Consider the following 13,527-nt stretch of genomic DNA (forward strand, 5'->3'; position numbering starts at 1 on the left):
TGGAGTGCTCAGGACACACAGCATGGATCAACCTGGCCCCTTGGTGACCAAGGTGGCACCAGCCCCTGTGGCACTGCCCAGGCATAAGGCAAGTTCCAGCTGACACAATTCTTCCTCCCCCCATAACCTCCCTGACCAAGTTGTGCCTCTCTGACAGGGAACTCTTAGGACAGCTCTAGTTAATATTAAAATGAAGTCAGATGCACACCTTTGGCACCCCTCGGAACACCAAGGGCAGTCTTGCTGGCCTCCTCCGTGTGACAGCAGCGCATGGCTCTGGCAGGATTCCCAACAGGGAATGCAGCTTGGAAGGACAGAGCAGACATGCCAGAGGCACGCACAAGACCTGCTGAGACACAACCCAGCAGGACCAGACTCGGTGCTTCCCGGGCACTGGAAGCATCCTGGTGAATGCCAGCAGTCACCACGCACCACTCAAGTGAGGCTCTGATGTTAAACGCTCTTAGGGTCACCCAGAGCAGCTGTGAGGCTGCCATGAACGACAAGCACACACCATGTACAAACAGTGTCTGTGTCTAACAGCAAGAGAAAGGTGCTACACCTTCCATAGGGAAATATCTCCAGATATGCAGGTCTTTCTGTGTCGCCATGTAATGGAAAAGGACCCAAGAGCAGATTTAGCTTTGACACAGACAGGCATAATTTCCATTTGCTTTGGATTCTTGGATTCACTGTGTCAAGGTTGATTTCAGTCCTTCCTCAAGCCAAAGGGAAGCAGGGGTAACTTACAACACACCAGAACACTGGTGATACTACTGGCAGTTGGCTGCTGCCTCCCAAAATCTACTATTCCAAAGCAGTGATGATCCATAAAACCCCATTATCAGCTCAAAGAGGTGACTGTCAGACAATGAGCTGGTTCCCTCCTGCAGCCCGCAGCTCCCCAGGCTGCCTGTGAACAGCTGCATTTCTCTTTCATCAACCTGAGGAGAGGACACGGAAAGTGTGGGAAGAGCCAAAGGGGATTCTGACAGGGGATGACAAGGAGGAGGTCAGAAGTGCGCATCTGCAGTCTCAAAGCAAGACAGGAGGAACTCCAAGTAAGGAACCTATGGAAATAAGTGACTGACAAGTTGCTTGATGACTCTCCCAACAATGATTTGCATTATAATACTATCCACCTACAAACTCAAGTATTTCATATATTTATAAGAAAACAGAGAGAGATATACGTTCCAATGAGAGTGTTAAAGTGGCATTTGATGCTTCCCAGCTTCCCCCTCTTGATCTGCATTGTCAGACGTAGACAAGAAGTAGTTTAGCACCTAAACAAAAGCTAATCCTTGAAATCTGCTTGGTACTGGCAGTGTTTCAACACCAACATTAGACGGGGTCTTTTCTGCAGCTGGAGATGCAATTCACCCTGCAGACAAGCCACAGAACTTTTCAAGGCTTTAGTTAAAACTACAAATTACTTAATTCAACCCACTTAAATGCTGGACTGGAACATAATGCTCCACAGAACCCTACGAAATAACAGGTTGAAAAAAAAAGGGAAAAGCTAATGGAGCAAACAGGAAGAAAATTCCACCACCACCACTGCTTTACTTCCTACCACAGGCAAAAGCAACCTTCTTGCATTAAATATATCATAAATCCCAGACTGGTTTGGGCAGAAAAGGACCTTAAAGCCCACCCAGCTCCAACCCCTGCCACGGGCAGGGACACCTTCCACTGGAGCAGGTTGCTCCAAGCCCCTGTGTCCAACCTGGCCTTGAAACACTGACAGGAATGGGGCAGCCACAGCTTCTCTGGGCACCCTGTGCCAGCGCCTCAGCACCCTCACAGGGAAGAGCTTCTGCCTAAGAGCTCACCGCAGCCTCCCCTTTCTCATACGCCTCCATGGTACTCATCCAGACTTCAGGAAGAGCTAGCAATGGTTTACTCCAGCCATCTCGAGTTTTAAAAGCCCTGTCAATGAGTACAAAAACCTTCCTTTCTTCAATGTAAGCACATGACTGGTTCAGAGCCACCCCAAGGGACAACTGCTGCTTTAAGTGACTGTTTAAGATAATTGTTAGGAATTGTCAGAGTAGAAACACGAGTCAGCAATAGGCTGATTGTCTGAATAGCTTATAGAATGATATCACTATAAACTCCAAAATAAAAGCCTAAGCAGGTTGAAACTGCTCAGAACATACTGGAGTATTTTCTTCCCATTAAAAGAGATACACAAGTGTCCTTGAAGGTGCTTGCAAGCACTAAGAAAGGATTGTAAGAAAAAGAGAAGCCAAACCATCATGCAAAACTACAGAGCTGGCTCTGGGAGACAAACTAATGTCCACTGAACCCATTCCTGAGCACTTAGGTAAGTTCCTTTACAAGGGGAAGCTGTGTTCTCGTCTTTTAAGAATGCCTCGTATCAGGATTAGTGCCAACAAATACCAAAGCATCCAACAGAAGATAAGCCCACCAAAGCTGAAGGGGGGCAGTTCCTCTGCTTTCACACTATTGGTGTCTAAAACTGATCGTCTTTTTTGATATGCAGTTTGCTGGTGACTTTTAGAGCTTCCTTATACTTTATCCTTCCTCCTCTGAACATTTCCTCATCAGCCCCATAAGAAGGGGAGAGGTGCTTTGCGGATCCCTGTGCTGCGCTGTGGATTAGAGAGCAGACCAGCAAAGCACAGCCAAGAACCACCACATCAACACTCTGCAATTAGAGCCTTGCTGCTCACCAGAGCACAACACCCTTTACCAACATAAAATTCACAAAATCCCGGGGCAGCTCACAACCGCTGAAATGCTTCAGTGCATCGGAGCACAAAGCACGAGGACACCTCTGGTGTCTGTGGTTTATGTGTTTGTGGTTTTTTCTTTCTTTTTTTTTGTTATTTGGATTTTAAACAGATGCTGGTTTGTGCTCTTTAACGCTGTGGGAAGGGGGAAGCAGTCCAATGAAGCTCTCTCACCCTGGATGCCTACAATCTGCAAGCTTGTGCAAGAACCTGCTATTGAAAACACAAGGTACAGTATAATCACAAATAAAACCTTGTAATTCCACCTGGAGGAGGTACCCAGGGCTTTTTCTCTGCCAAACCCATGGCCTGGAGGAGCCCACCAGCCCCAGGAGAGCAGGAGCTGCCAGCCCCCACCATGGAACATTGCCAAGCATCGCGGGTGCCGCTCACTAAGGGAGCTTGGGAACCAGAGAACAACGTTCCCGATGAGCCAGGGTCATGTCGCAGCTTCTGACGTGCCTACTTTTAAGTTGTTCCCAAGCTCGCCTTGACTAAGAAGCCAACCAGAATCAGCTGGGTGGAGAGCAGATCCAAATGAACTTTATCCAAATATCCAAAGGGATATGCAAAGGGTGTGTGCCAGGGGCAAGCACTGAAGGGCCTCAAGGCTCCCGATGAAGAAGGCAGTAACTCAGTAACATCATCAAGTACCACAGGCTCTGGTAATATCTGAACCGTCAGCTTCTTTGCATACAGAACTGTTGCATTCCCATGACTTACGCTATGGGAAATAGCCCGTTTTACACCACGCAGTATTACATGGCAGAAGCAGCATATTCCATCCAAGTGTCTTAAAAAAGACAGCTAAAACTGAAGGTGGAGGCTAAAAAGAAAGACAGAAGCTCAGGCAAACGTTTTGCCTCAACATCCTTAGATTATAGCTACAAATCAGGGTAACACATAAATATTTGTGAAAACTGACACTGCAAAACCAAATCCCCTGCCAGAGGGGAGACTGAGATGAGCTCTTAGGCAGAAGCTCTTCCCTGTGAGGATGCTGAGGCTCTGAGTAGCAGCCCCATCCCTGGCAGTGTTCAAGGCCAGGCTGGACACAGGGGCTTGGAGCAAGCTGCTCCAGTGGAAGGGGTCTCTGCCTGTGGCAGGGGTTGGAGCTGGAGGAGCTTTAACGTCCCTTTAACACAAACCCATCTGGGAATCTATGACTCTACCACCATACAGATTCACCACCACATGGACAATGCTTAGAAGGCTCTCACACCACAACCCCCTCTCCCCCTCCAACTCTTCTTAAATACTCTCGGCTTTGCACCATCCACTATTGCCCCAAACTCCCTACTTCATTATTAGGAAGTAGTGCTACAGGAGACAACAAGCAATGGAGTTCCTCTTTGGTTTAATGTACCACCTTCACCAGCCAAGAATAAACCCTGAAGCCACAGCACCCAGAAAAACCTGGGAAGCCAAAGAATTAAACACAGATCCATAGAGCTGAAAAGTGACTATTGTGAATAAATCTGAATTCTGTGACGCTTCAGTCTGATGTGCTCTCCAAACAGCAGCGTTCCAGGGTGGGAGCCTGTCCCTCGATTTACAAGGGAAATGTGCAGAGCCACACTTGCATGTCTGAAGAATGAGCTCTGTGTAGCAGTGAGCACCAGACACCCGATCCTGCTAGGATCAGAAGGAACAATCTAGCAACCAAGAACTAGTTTCTCAAGAATAATAATTATGGGTTTATATGAACTTAGTAACACATTTCTGTAAATGTGAGGAGTCCCCAGTGCAGGAGAAAAAGCCAATGCCTTCCTGAGATGCTGCTTGTTACTTCAGTTACAGCAATTAGCTACCTGGTATCCAACACCTGACTTGATAACAGAATATCACAGGATATACACAGAGTTGGAAGTGGACTACCACAGAACTCTGCTCTCAGCAGCAATCACAGTGGCTGAACCAAACTGAAAGGTTGTCTCTGCAGTGCAGGTCAACATCACTTGGTTTGTATGTATTGCTGTCTTAATTCTAAAACAAACCTTTGAGTTTGGACCTTTAATGGTCTAAAATTGCTTCCAGAGGTATCACACCTCGATTCACTGTACAGTAGTTCTGCTTCAAGATCTACTCAAGTCAACATAGATAATTTCAGGTGAGTTTCTTTCATGAGACAAGGTCAAATTCATTTCCAATACAGTTCCAGTAGACACATTCAGTAGGCACAGGCCAAGCAGCATCAGTGCAGAGCTCGGCTACAATACAAAGATGGCAGAACCCCAGCCAAGAGCTACTTTTTCTTGCTTTGGTGGTGGCAGTGATGGTGTAAGAATGATTCTGAATTGCTTGAGCTGTGAGAACTCACCTGACTTCTGACACAGCAATGAGAGCAGGGTCTAAGCTGGGCACACCACCACTGTCACCCCCTGCAGAAGGCTTCTAGCCAGGGAACATGCGCTGCAGTTACAGCCCCATAAAAACCTGATGAAGAATTGGCACCAGTGGCAGGAGCTGAACCAACCAAGCTGGAAATCCTCCTATAGAGGTCTGAGAATTAAACAAACAGCAGCACTATGGTAGATGGAAGAGCCACTGAGAAGCTCTGTGCCCGGCCCTGCTGAAGCAGAAGGAAAGACACAAGCTGCAGCACGCAGGGATCCACATTACGACACATGAGCCTTTGGCTCTCGATGTCTTGAATGATTCTGTGAGAACTAACAGTGAACACATCCTGGGAATGGGGCTTGGAGAGACCCCAGCTGGGGTGCGCCGTACAAAGGGGTCAAACACCTTCCAAAAGGAGGAGCTGCTTCCATGTACACAGCCTGTTGAGACCCAGCACAAAACTTGCATTATTATTCCTAATTCATCGCCTGTACATAAACAGCTAAACCATAGGCCCAAAGCAGGTATCTTAGACTGGACACTAGCTTTATTTATGCAAAAGATAGAGGGAATCTCTTTCATTTCTATAAATACAGCTGTAAAATCTAATGCAGCTTTCAGGTGGTGGACAAAGGTGCTGAGCATAAACCCAGGCAAGTCTGCAGGTCTGCTCAACCTTTCAACTTGTGAACAACCATTTGCGGAGGCTGTCAGTAAAGCAGCACAATCCAGCACATGAGCTTCCTTCCAGTGGGTTATTCTAAGGAACTTTTGCAATTACTTGCGTTTATTTTTATCTGTTCCCTCTTGCAGTACCACATACACACAATCCACTCAGCACATAGGTGGTACCAAGAAAGGGTTGATTTCAGCTGATAGGAGAATCATTCTAGACTGTTGGATAAGGGGTGTTTTGCAGGTCTCTCTGAACGTAAGCAGGTAGTTAAATGCTGCACCAAGTTACCTACAGAGGGTACCAAGTACTCACTGCTAGGGGGTTTTATGAGCAGGTTGCAAAAAGGGTGTTTGGGTCAAGCTGATCTTGCCTTAAGGCAGGGAAAAAAAAACCCAGACGTCTTTAGGTGCCTTCCAGCCCTTTTTCCTATGAATATTTAGCAGCAGATTATTCCACCTTCAAAGTTTGAACATTAGCCCCCTAATACCGGTAACGCATTACTGCCATTTTCATTCTCACGAGGTGAAGCATTTGATTTAAGCCCAAATCAGTTACAAATCCCGGGATCTTCCAACACCTCCAACAACCCGTTAAACCAGCGACGTTGGGTTTCAGCAGCCAAATCTGCTCTGCACCACTCCCATGGCTCAGCTCCTGCTAAGAGCACTGCAGTCTGTGTTGTGCTGGATCACACGACTCCTACTCTCCCCTTCTCCACCCTGGTACCTACAGCAGGAATTCTGCTCCTCCCGTCTCCCATCCCCAGGCGCTGGGTTTCAACAGCCTCTCCACTACCCACTCAATGACAGCATCACAGAATCCCAGCCTGGTTGTGTTGGAAGGGACCTTAAAGCGCATCCAGCTCCAACCACAAGCAGAGACACCTTCCACTAGAGCAGCTTGCTCCAAGCCCCATTCAACATGGCCTTGAACGCTGCTAGGGATGGGGCAGCCACAGCTTCTCTGGGCATCCTGTGCCACAGTCCCACGAACAAATACCACCAGAGCTGAAAATTGCCACTAGATTTGGAAATAACTGAAGCACTTTCTGAATTCCATTTGTAACTGAAATTTTGTTTGTATTTCAGGCAGTAGCAATTCCATCATGCAACATACACATTTCCTGCTCTGGAGTGCAAGCACAAGCAAAATGCCTGTTCAGACAGCAGGGATTACACACGCTCAGCACGGAGATTTTATCTTTCTAGTTGAGACTCTGAATTTAAAAATAGTTCTGCATTAAATTAGAAGTTCCTTGATACAAAGTCTTCTTAGCGCCCTCCCGTTTCCTCCTGCTCCTGACAGCCATGGAAGTGGCTGGAAGAGCTGAGCTGGGCACTCACTGTAACCTACTGTCACACAGGGACATGGGTGGCATCTGGAGCAGATGTGCATCATCTACCCCTGCGCTGACACCCGGCTGCTGCAGCACTGTTAGGCCAAAGGTACTAAACCACTCGGTTTAGTGCAGTTGAAACCTCACATGTTTCTTGGTCTTCAGCTGCATTTTTAAGGCTCAGCCACCACCGTGCTGCTGGAGAGGGGAAGGCAGAAAGAGTGACTCAGACCACAGCAGGACAGAGCAGGTACAACCCAGAGAACCCTGAGTGACAAACAGGAGTTATTCACAAGAACTTGAGATGGTCTGAAAGCGGTGAAAGGCTGAACCAGCCTCTAATATCTGCAAACCTCATTATTCTGGGTAGAAAAGTCAGATCTACCTACTGCTTTGAGGGGGCTGCAAGGTTATTGCTCTATAGGGGTTATCAGGGATACTGTTCTATAGGGTTTATTCTAACATGCAACGTTCCTGTTACTTTCTTTACTCACTGTTATCAGTTAAATAATGCAAAAGCGAAAAATAATTCTTTCATCCAACCATAAGCTTTTCACCTCCTGAGCTCAGCAGATCCCATTTAAATGGAGCCCAAGTGCACTCTCTAAGGCTGATGGGGTGGCTCATCAGGCCCTTCTTGCCTAAGTAGGTATTTTTATTTGCTGTATTACAAATCTGTAAATCTCTAACCCTCTGCATCATCTTCATGGAGGAAAAAAGACAAAGTGACCCATGTGGATTTATCAGGAAGCAACCAAACAGGAAAGCAACTTACAAAGTGAGGTCTCAGCAGGAAGAAAACCTGACTTTTTGAGCACAAACCAAAGAACTTCCTGTAGCTCCTGGGCAGCTCTGTCAGGTACCCTGGAGCTGGAGCTGGCTGTCAGTGCCCCTGTCACAATCACAGTTTCTGACCCTCTGGAACACAATAAAGTGCCTGCTTTACCAAAAGGTACTCATGAAAGCATTTAAGTGAGCAGCCATGCAAATGTAACTCACTTGCAACACGGGCAGATCAGTAAGCCCTGAAATTAAGAAACCATGTGCCAATGCTATTAAGATGCAGATGTCACCCTGCATTATAGAAATGTAAGATCCCAGTCTGATTAAAGCCAATAAAATCACTCCAACCCAAAGACACGGCTTGAGAGGTGACCTCCTGCAGGCAGCCAGCACCCTCCGAGCAAGGCGCACACACATCATCCTCCTCCTCCTCTTCCCACTCCAGGCCATCGAGGTGCTCAACCCAGCGCTTTCCCACATAAGCTTGTCCTTCACACCTCCGCTGCCTGCACTGCCAGTTAAGTCAGTGCAAACCAAGCAGGGAAAGTCCCTTCACCAAGAAGATGCTCCCGTTTTCTGCGCCTGCGCTTCCAGCCAGTACCACTGGAGCCCAGGGATGGAGGGGACACAGTACTGACTGCTCCGAGAGGCAGAAAATGGGATCCAAGGACCTTCCCCTATGGCACTGCAAGAAAATTCAGGAACTGGCATTATTTGTTACTAAATCCCTTTCCGGTGCTACCAGAGGCTGTAGGCTTTACCTGCTGCTCTTGACCTAGAAAGATCAAGCAGCACCCATTTGTACATGCCGCGAGCTTAAGCAATGAAATACGATAAACGCTGGGTGTAATGAGACTTCTGGAGGATTTCTTTTTTCATCTTGTGCTAGCTACAGATTCCCTCATGTTCTGCCACCCCTTCAAATCATGTAGCAGCTGAATATAGCCTCATTTCAAGGAAAAAATCAAAAGATACCTCGTTTTTGCTTAAAGATGCTACCATTGACCTTCACACAGCCAGTAAATCCCCCATCCTGGCCAAGAGCCTGCGGCAGGAGCTGCTGCTCTTCCATAGACATACCGGAGCTGCCACCATTATTAATAGATGACTTATGGTGACGCTTCTCATTCTGCCCCTTCTCAGACTGAAATATGTCCGACACCATCAGGAGCTGGATAAGCTTTGCCTGGGCCAAGGTGATGCTGTTCCTCAGCCTTAACTGAAATTAAACCACCCACAATAATACTTGACGACTGTGGCAATTCAAAGACCTTTCAGGGTGAGGTTCAACCCCAAGATGCAGCCCTTTGTTAGGAGCTGACAGCAGCATGAGATGAGGTTAACATGTGCCTTTCCTAACATCCACAAAAACAGGCTGCACAATGGAATCACCTCTCATTTGCTACACTTTTAAGGTCAATCAGGGAAGGAATAAATAGGGTAAGAGCAGGACTGAGAACACTGGAGAACGTCACCAGCTCACCCTGAGGAGGCAAGGACAGCACCAGCGCTGCTCAGCATCTCAGTGGGAGCGGAGGAGAAGGAATGTCTGCAATGTGATCCGGCTCCTTGCTGAAAACTAACTTCAACCCTAACCTACAGCCTACCCCGCGCTCCTGCTGCCCCCGGCCACCGGCAGCAGCTTTTTGCCACTCGGATTCTCCCTCCTTTTATCTCCCATTCAGTCCAAAGTGCCATAAACAAACTTTGTCCTTCGCTCTCCAAACTCGGAGCAGCGGGATTTCAAGGTCACTCGTGCTACGAGGGAAGGCCCAGCCCGGGCTCTGACGGCGACACCGGGCAGGAGGAGCCCGGCCCCACCAGAGTTCGGGTGTCACCGGCAGAGCCGACAAAGCCCTTTAGGCTGGAAAACTTGGAAGCTAAGGCACACTCCGACCCGGTTCCTGCCTGTCACCGCCGGGCTGCGGGGCTCCCGTGACCTTCAGCGCTTATTTGCAATCAGAAAGGAAAACAAAGGGCTGCTTATGCTTGCCGGAGGGTTGGCGGGGGTTTAGGGGTGATGGGGGGCCAGCTGCCTCCCAGAAGCCGCGCTTCTGACCGGTGCCCGCGGGCGGCTCCCAGGCAGCCGGGCAGCCCGGCCAAGGGCAGCCGGGGGAAACTGACCCACCCCCTCCCCTGGCTCGGCGGCGGCCCCGGGAGGGGGAAGGCGCTGCCATTTTGTGTGTGTGTCCCCCCTCCGGTTATCGGCCCCGGGGCGGCGCTCCCCCACAGCGAGCCCCCTGCCATACCCACAGCCCCGGGCAGCGCCGGGGGCTCAGCACCGGGCTCCGACCGCCGCCATGTACCGGAGCCTCCCGCCGCCGCCGCCGCCGCCCCCCCCGGAGCTCTCGGGCTGCCACCCCCCGCCGAATCCGCCTCCTCCCGCCGCACAAGGCCGGGGCACGGAGGGGCCGGGCAGGCAGCCACCGCCACCGTGGCCTGCTCGCTCATCACCGGGCCGGGCCACAGCCGCCCCCCGCCCCAGCAGCGCGGCTCCGGCCGCCGCGACTGAACTCACCGGGTCGGGGCCGCCGCGGGCCCTGCCCGCGGGTCGGTGGCGCGGGAGCGGCGGGGAGCGCCCTGCCGCCATGGCTTTGTCTTTGAGCTGACCCCTGCCTGCCGGGACTCCGCGTCCCCGCCGGACCGGGACGCCGGCCCCTTTAACAGCCGCCGCTCAGCCTGCCCTGCTGCGCCCGCCCCGCCCTCTCCCATTGGCTACGTGCCGCCGAAGGAGGGCGCGGCCCCGCACGCTTATTGGCTGCCGCCGGCGGCGCAACCTCGCCGTCCACTTCCTGTTTTAAAGTTACCTTGAGAGGCGGCGCAGGGGTCAGAGCGGCGCCCGGCCGCGCGCTCCCCGCCCCGGCTGCCTCCTATTGGCGGGAGGGCCCCATTCAAACACACGGAGGGGTGGGGGAGCGGCTGCTGATTGGCTGGCACTCCTGCCACTCCTCCCGCCGCCGCCACCGGCGGGTCACGTGCACGGCGCGGGCGGTACCGGAATCAACCGGGGCCGCACCTGTGCATCGGACCCGACCGCGCTGCCGCCGCTCCCCGTGCTGTCAGAGCCTCGGGGAGGGGACGAACCGACCGGCAGCGAACGTCCGGTGGGGCGTCCCGAACCGGCACGAATGCGGGCCCCACGGCCTCAAGAACAAGCTGGGGGCCGGGAATATCCCCTCAAATCGGGGTCCGCGGGTCGGGGGAGAGCCCGGTGCCGGGAACGGCGAGCTGCCGGTGGCATCTGAGCCCAGGAAGTTACCGACGCTCCGAAGTACCGTTGGGATTAACGCGGAATAAAGAGCAAAAGAGGGAAAAATAGCGCGGGGCTGAGCCAGCTCTTCCCTGCTCCGGCAGGTTACCGGGATCTGAGGCCAGGAGCGAGGAGGGATTAAGTAACAAACCACCAGCAAGACCTATTTTTATACGTAAATGGTTAAAATGTGTCTTAAAACAAATAATAATCATCACACTTGGTAACCTTTGTGCTCTTCCCAGTAATGACTGGTGGAAAAGTGGAACCCCCGGGCCCCAAATGAATTTTGGGAACACTGTGGTAAAGGATTCATTGCAACCGCTGCAGCTCTGGAATCCCACAGGGCATTAAGTGTCCCGGCGTCGTTGAGCTAACTTGGGAATTGCCAAAATCCCACTTGAAGGTTTCACTGCAGAGCCAAAGGGAAGGGAACGCTCTAACCCCGGACCTGTCACATTCTGGGACCTGCGGCACTTCCAGATAAGCCCCACGGGCTGTTGGGGTGTGTGGGGAGAACGAAGCCACTGATTAATACCCAGTACAGAACAACACAGGGAGCAGCTGGGCCGGGCAAGGGGCTGTCTCAAGACTGACCCACAGCCGGGGTGAATACACCCAATTCCCAGGCTTCATTCAGAGCAAACAGCTCTAGGTGCTGCCCGGTGCCCATGAGCACCCCTAAACACCAGCATCTCACAAGTGCCCTTTTAAGAGCAACACAAGCCTCAGGGCAGTTACAACAGAGCGTGACATCAGGTTGTCACCAGCGCAACCAGAACCTAAGCGACAGCTAGCTGTGCCTGGAGCACGGTGCAACTGAGGACAAACAGACCCAGCAGAAGTAGCCCAGTCCAAACCCATAACCTAATTTGCCAAGGGCAACAGCAGCAAAAGGTGTTTGATGAGCCAGGAGTCTACTTTCTGGATGTAGGACTAGAAGAGAAGGTACCCACGTGCTTGCTCCATATTGCCTGCACTCAGCTACTGAGACAGACAAGAAGCATTTATTCCTAAGGACATTGAGAAAACTTCACTCAACCAAAGTGTTTCAAAAGTCAACATGAAGAGTCACACTGCACAAGAAGTAGCCAGTGGTAACTGTTTTCTATGAGCAGCCTGCGAGAGCTCCAGGTTCTGGCGCCAAGCCCTGGGACACAGCACAGCCGACCTGAGGATAAACTGGTGCTGCCATCCCAGAGCTGTCCTGTGCCCCAAGCCCCAAACACCTGCACAGGTAATCCCAGAACGGTTTGAGTGGGAAGGGACCCTTAAAGCTCATCCACAGGCAGGGACACCTTCCACTGGAGCAGCTTGCTCCAAGCTCCTGTGTCCAACCTGGCCTTGAACACTGCCAGGGATGGGGCAGCCACAGCTTCTCTGGGCGCCCGGTGCCAGCGCCTCAGCACCCTCACAGGGAAGAGCTTCTGCCTAAGAGCTCATCTCAGTCTCCCCTCTGGCAGGTTCAAGCCATTCCCCTTGGCCTGTCCCTACATCCCTTGTCCCAAGCCCCTCTCCAGGTTTCCTGCAGCCCCTTCAGGCGCTAGAGCTGCTCTCAGGTCTCCCCTTCAGGAGCCTTCTCTTCTCCAGGCTGACCCAGCCCAGTTTTCTCAGCCTGGCTCCAGAGCAAAGGGGCTCCAGAGGGTGAATGGACCTGACTGAAACCTCAGTTCGTGCCCTACTCCTATTGCTTTTAGCTCACAGCACTTCACTATCCTTGGGGACATTTATGTCATTTTCTCAGCTCAGGGAAAAGCAGAATTTAGAGACTGTGTTTATGTGCATGTATTTTCACAGCTCTCTGTGCCACCGGGCTTCAAGCACAGATTAAACAATCCCTCAGGTGTCTACCGGAGACTCACAGCTCATCTGCAGCTGAACGGTAACACGTGGCCTCACCGCTCTATCAAACCGAGCTCTCCCACACTGACCCCTGTGCGCGCCCTGCAGGCCCCGGTCCCCTCCGGTCCGCGCGGGGAAACGGCTCGGTTTCCGGTCCTCTCCCCGGTCCGCTCCTCGGTATCCAATCAGCGCGCAGCTTCCTTCACCCACCTCCCACAGCGCGGACCAATCAGCGGGCGCGGTGCTGCTGTGCCAATCGGCGCGGAGCCGTTGGCGGGGATGGTGGAGAAGAGGGGGGGAAACCCCTGAGGCCGCCCCCGCCCCGCGCCCCCCTCACGGGCCGCCGCTCCCCCGCTCTCTGCACTCACCGGCGCTGCCGGTGCCGCGGCCTCCGCCTCGTCCGCTCGGCGCCCGCGCTGCCCCCGGCCCGGCTGGAGGGAGGAGGGGGGAGGGGGTCACGTCCGGAGCAGAGCGAGCGCCCAGTGGCCGCTAAACCCGGAGCAGGGTCGGGTCCGCCGGGCTGGGCGCAGCGGGAGGGCCC

The 13,527-nt window shown here is 52.1% G+C and overlaps 1 protein-coding gene across 3 annotated transcripts in view; it reads right to left on the minus strand.

The window, feature by feature from the left end:
- Positions 1–13,475, minus strand: part of NFYC (nuclear transcription factor Y subunit gamma) — a 31,545-nt gene extending 18,070 nt beyond the window's left edge. For all 3 annotated transcript variants that reach the window (XM_057403450.1, XM_057403451.1, XM_057403449.1), the window contains exon 1: positions 13,355–13,475. The gene's annotated coding sequence lies outside the window, so the exon portion shown is untranslated. The remainder of the gene's footprint in view (positions 1–13,354) is intronic.
- Positions 13,476–13,527: the final 52 nt, after the last annotated feature.

Source organism: Pezoporus wallicus, unplaced genomic scaffold (assembly GCF_028554395.1).
Source record: "Pezoporus wallicus isolate ANWC-B61680 ecotype Strahan unplaced genomic scaffold, APGP_CSIRO_Pwel_v1 contig_8232, whole genome shotgun sequence".
Classification (NCBI taxonomy): Eukaryota; Metazoa; Chordata; class Aves; order Psittaciformes; family Psittacidae; genus Pezoporus; species Pezoporus wallicus.